Source organism: Phalaenopsis equestris, unplaced genomic scaffold (genome assembly GCF_001263595.1).
Source record: "Phalaenopsis equestris unplaced genomic scaffold, ASM126359v1 Scaffold001053, whole genome shotgun sequence".
NCBI classification, from domain to species: Eukaryota; Viridiplantae; Streptophyta; class Magnoliopsida; order Asparagales; family Orchidaceae; genus Phalaenopsis; species Phalaenopsis equestris.
This window is the reverse complement of record NW_018165492.1, coordinates 18,011-24,350: the sequence shown is the minus strand read 5'-3', so window position 1 is coordinate 24,350 and position 6,340 is coordinate 18,011.

Here is a 6,340-nt window from a genome sequence, read left to right as displayed (position 1 = left end):
TTTCGTTGTATGGTAGATCGACTGCTTGATCAGTCCACATCTCACTCTTTGGCTAGAAACTTTGGTGGCCTAAGATTCTATTCCTAGCAGTTTGTTCCCTTGAGACTCATGTGGCATTTTTTCTGTATACATATTAGTTTCTTGATTTGTTTACTCCTTAAAAGCGACAGCTACGATATGGATAGGAAAATTATTATGCAACAAACGACACAGTAAGTAAAAACTTAATTAAATAATTAATTTTTACTTGTGTTTTGTGCCAAGTGAACCCTGTACATAGGGCTTGAAGACTTATGCTTATTCATTTCATTCAACGTCTCTTGGGCTCCTCGAGTGACATCATGGCTGACGGTTCAAGCAAGAATAACATTGACTTTCATCTTTTAGCTTTGAAAGATTTTTTGCTTCCTGCCTCCACAAGAGACGAAAATAAGAAAATGAGAATTGTAAAGAAAAAAAAGCAGTCGACACCCGAATCTGAGTTGGTCGACCAATTCACTTCTTTGGAAGGTCCTGACAGTCATGCATCAAAGAAGTCTCTGAATATTGACACTCGCTAGAAAGTGTTGACTTTTGGTCCAAGCATTGGCATGATTGTCGAAGAAAATCTGCAAGTTGTTCCACCCATTGAAGGAACCAATAGTGGCCAAGGTGGATCGAAAGAGAAGTTTGTTGTTGATTTTCTTCCACCCTTACTACAGAACAAGGATGGCAGCCTCCCGACACAAGGAACACATGAATTTTCTGTTACCCTTTCTGAATTAAATAGATATTTTGGTATGTAAATTTTTCTAAATTTGGCATCTTTCTTGGCATTATTCTTAATGTAGATGAGCATACTGCATTGGAGAATCATGTTATATGTGGGTCGTCCAAGAATATATTCGTTGATTACGCCCCAAAGCTTGTAGTTGAACTGCAAAATCCGTCTGCTGCATCACTTCAATTGATTGATGAAGGCGTGTACCAGTCGAGCGACCAATTTAGCAACTCCCAACAGGAGCACTTGGAGAGTCGGCAGCTATCCTCTGGTTTGATGGAACACCGAATAAGAAAAATGGTCAGCTCTTCAGTGAAAGTGATCAGAGAGTCTGTTGATAGGCTTATGTGAGAGCTACTGGCTCACTTTGCTAGATTGGAAGAAGAGGTTGTTGTGCTTCATAGTGAATTGATTGATATATGGGTTGTTAGGGCCCATTTGAAAGTCGACTGTTCTGAATAAATTCCAGAAATTTTTCACCTGAATGGATCAAATTAGGATAGGCAGAGAGTTGATCTTCTGAAGGATGCTTCAATAAGGATTTTCTTCGGCTAAAGCAACGGAAGACCCATTCATTAAGTTTTTTCTTCAAAAACTATAATCATTTTATTTTTAATATAATAATATTTTATTTAACATGGAAATGATGTTTGGTGTGACACTTATCTTTTTGAGACGTTTCGACTTCCGTGCCCACTTATAAATAGGGTCCAAAACCGTCATTTTGCGTCTTACAGTTTTGTGCTTCTTCTCTGATTTTTTTTTACATATCTCTTCACTTGTGATTTTTCAATGGCTCTAAAGTACTCTACAACACTCTTCAGAACTTATCATGCAATCGACACTTCCATACTGATGGCAACGGATGTGAAGGAACTACATAAGTCCTGCATCTTTTACCGAACAATCACTCTGTGACAAGTTCAAGGACTCATTCGACCGATAAACAACTATAGCTCAGATTTGATTTTTTATGAAGATCAGTTCAATCACTCTGTGACAAATTCAAGGACTCAATCGACCGATAAACAACTCAGATTTGATTTTTTATGAAGATCAATTCAAATATAGGCTACAGTTGCCTCTCTGCTCTAAGTTGCAGGGCATCTTCAACTGAAATGGAGTCATCCCCGCACAAGTTCTCTTGAACTCCTTTGTCGTCATCTTGACTTTTGTGATCTTCTACTGTCGTAAGTAAGTACCTTGGTCGAATGACCTATTTAATCATTTTTATTCATTTAAAGTTGGCAAGGATGTGTTTTCCATGTTCTCTAATGGGAAGAAGCTCCAATTGCTTGGATTTGAGAATAAGGTGAAGGATGGAAGAAGCAGTTTGTGGTTGGCTCCTACACCGCTGGCTGCGGGATTCCCTCTAAGCTGACATATACTTCGACAGACAAGATCAAGTCTTTGTCAAAGGAGCTGCAGCTGTCAGAGCAATGCTCACCTGGTGTCGATTGTTGGTCCCTCAATACACGGTCAAGGGGATCATCAACTGAGTATTGAAGGTCCAAATGACAGTCATCTATGGCTTGCTTCTGACGATGTTGAAGCTACCTAAGCGAGAATGATCTCAAAGAAGTTGGTCCCAAAGTAAAAGGATATGAAATTATCATCTTCAAAAGGTAACCTCATCAAAGTTCAGTTTTTTAGTTGTGTTGCTACTACAATGATCAATACTAGCGGTGCTAAATTTATTTCTTCTTGGTATAAAACTTCGGTCGTAGTTCAAAACACTATATCGGGTGAAGTCACTATCATTGCTCTATCTCATTTGTTGGGTGCATGAAAATCAAAGGCATAAAATATGAATCTTTTCTAAGGTCTGGCGCCTCTGATGAAGAAGCTTGCGAAAGAGCTAGGGTGCCAAGTACCTCATTGCCAAAAATTGATCAACCAATCAACTTACTCTCGATTGATCATCAACCATCCTCTCCTTTTACAAAACATTCACGTCCAGTCGATCCATCTTTCCTAGCTCTATCGGGGAGGACCAGAGCCAGCCACCTTGACCCCATTTCCTTATTTGGATCCACATCCGAACAAAAGACAGAGCCATTTTCTGGCTATGATCCTTCGTTGTATCCCGAAAGAACAATGATGCATCAATAATGCAAGGAGACGATGGAAAATATTGATGTTCCTCCTCCCCCTTCAATGAAAAGAAAGAGAGAGTCCTTTAAGTGTCTTATAGTGAAGGGAAAGCGAAAAGATTATGGGTCGACATTAATAGCCAATTCAATCTGATCGATACTTCTAAGAACTGGTTCTCTAACGCTGTTGAGACTGAGAGAATTCCATCAGTTCTGGTGGAAGTGATGTGATCTGACAAATACAACGAAGCTTTGAAGAGGCTCAATTACCAAGAAATCTTGCAACATTCATCTCAATTTAATTTGATGGCGATGCAAGTGACACACCTGCAAGGGTTGGCTCTAGGTGAAGCCAAGTATTCTTTGATCGATAAACAGAATAAAGTCACTTCATTGGACATTGACCTTAAAAGGGCTCAGAATGATAGAGATCTTCTCAGTATTAAAATTGATAGTTTTTTTACTGAGAGAAATGAGATGATTGAAATGATGGATGCTTTAATGAAAGAAAATACAGAGTTGAAAACAATTGTTTCCCCCTCCATTTCTAATGAAGAACACATGGTCGAACTTGCAAAGAAGTATCACTACGGCATGGATTATGCTAACAAAAGATTAATACACAATGGCAATATCAATGCAAAGTTTTCCAATGAGACAAATTTGCAACTCTCATTTTAGATAAGCCAAATGACTCTTTGAAAGAAGAAGAAACTGATGAGAGCCCCAACAGAAACGGTGAGGATTGATCGATGAATCGCTGAATTTCTCTGTACTTAAAAACTTTTTGTATTTTTGTATTTAGATAGCTTGTCGAAGAAAAATTGTAAACAATTTTGTAATTTCTTTTATTTAAAATAATCTTACGTTCGATGTTATCTTTCAACATATTTTCTTTTATCTGCTTGTGATAACAAATATTTATCGATTGTTTGCTTACCTTAGAAGTGAGTATGTAGTTGTTTATCGATCGATGGAAATTATTTTTCTTCCATATTGATCATTTGATCAGATTATCGTCTTTCAAAGAGGTTTGCATCTGGGTGATATTTCAAATATACTACCAATCTTGTTGATAATGAATATTGAATCACCGTTAGAGCTAAATCTCAAACTCGGATGGAGTGATTTTACATCGATCGATTATTAATTTTTAAAAATTGATCGATTGTTTAGTAATATTATTGGTTGTTCTTCAAAAGCCTTATTTAATACTAAAATCGATCAATTGTTTAGTATTCCAATTGGTTGTTCTTCATAAGCCTTATTTAATGTTCGCTCTGTCTCATTTGATCAATCAAATCTCCGTCCCGGTCGAGTTTACTCCATACACTACGAACGGATCTTGTTGTTACACGTGAGGGTAACCCTCAGGACTTGTTTAAGAGATGATTTACACTATACTCTTTCGTGGATCTTGTCGCTAGTGAGTACAAAACCATCTCAAAAAAGTTCATCTTACTGTAGACACGGATTTGCAACTTAAAGACCATGTAAATTACTGATTGGTCTACCAACATTACAATCGATCGCTTTTATGAATACATTATCAATCGATCAAATTTAATTCCGCGAGGGTTGAAGTTGACTGTTATATAGCTTTATGTGGTTATTCAATCGGTTTGAATTTCCCAAGTGTCAGAGGGACCTGAGGTTATTATTAAAACAAACTCTTTATTGTATTGATAAAATATTAGTTTACAAGTTGTTGGTATCAATACTCCCTTTAACATATACATAAGAAGTTTTTTAAAATTTTTTAAGGGGAAAATTTCTTCAAATCATCTACACTCCATATCTGAGGGAGTTCCCTCCTAGCATTAGTCTTTAGTTTGTAAGCTCCAGAAAAAATTCGTTGGCTGATTACGTATGGGTCGCTCTAAGTTTGATCCAGTTTGCAACCTGTTTATCCACGAGCAACTGGGTTGGCTTTCTTCAGAACTAATTCTTCTCAAATAAATATCTTGTATCGAAGATGCTTTTTGAAGCATTGAGTAGTTCTTCTCTTCACTACTTCCTGTCAAAGAGAAGAGTTAGTTCACTTTTATTTTATGAGATCTAGAGCTAACATTGCTCTCTCATTGTTAGACTCGTGTCATTCAGCCATATTCTTTTATGTGAACAAAGAAGCCATGATGATTCTTTGGTTGGTTGTATTCAACCAGCAGGATTGCCTCCATCCCATGAGTTAACATGAATGGGGTTTGACCAGTCACAATTAAAGGTGTCGTTTGGATGACCTAATGTACCTATAGTAGAAAATATGTCCAATTTTATTTGGCTCCTTCGACTTTCTTTCTTAACAATTTTAGAATGATCTTATTACTTGCTTCAGCTTGCTAAGTTGTTTGAAGTTGATGAATTGAAGTGAATTTTAGATCAATCCCTTGACATGCGCAAAATTCATTCACTCGTTAGTAGGAAACTTGTGTTTTATTGTCAATGATGATGAACAATGACAATCAATAACTACAAATGAGATATGGCCAAATGAAATTTAGAACCGCCTTTGTAGTAATTTGAGCAAGTTGTTTAACCCTGATCCACTTCAAAAATTAATTGATCGTTACCAAGAGAAACTTTTGTTGGCTTTTCAATTAAGGAAAGGGCCTGAGGATGTCTAATACTCAAGTGGCGAACAGCCAAGGGTTGATAATTGGCTGAAGCTTTCAAGCCAGTTGATGATGCAAAAGTGTATAGTTCTGGCATTGCACACATTTTTTTTTGAAAATTCCTCTACATTCTTCATAAGTATAGGCCATAAGTCCCCTTGTTGTTCCACCTGACAGACCAAAGTCTTACCTCCAATGTGACTTCCACATCCTTCGGAGTGTACATCCTGGAGAACTTCTTGTGCCTTAACATCTTTCAAACATCTTAAGTACAATGTAGTAACCAACCACCCGAAGAGCTTTCCTTCGATCATCAAATACAGTGTAGCTTTGTTTTTAATGTTTTTTGTGATTTTTCAGTCTCTAGAAAGAGGTTGTACGAATCCATCCAACTTTTTGTTCCATCAAATGTCACCTCCATGGTCTTAGGCTCCTAAATTGTTGGTCAAATAAGCCTCTCGACATCCCTCTCAAACATATGCATTTTGATAGGATATTAGCAATGTCATTTTCTTCTCGACCAACATGCTCAATTCAAAAGTTCCTAAATTGTTCGATCTCCTTCTTTTTTATGAAGAGGTAATTAGCTGTTAAATCATCTCTAGCCTCAAATTACCCATTGACTAGATTCACAATCAACAATCAGTAATTAGTAAATCCCAAGCGCTTTTTTCATACGCCAGATAAAGCCTTGCAATCAAAGCTTCGTACTTTGCTTGAATATTGTTGACATCACTTTTTGATGTCTTAATATAAAGTGTCTACCTACACAATTTGAGATAGTTTGTATTCTTTCCGTACCCTCTCATAGCTTAATACATTCATCCAAGACTCTCTAGCACTTGTTCTAGGCATGAAGCTGGCGGTGATTTAGC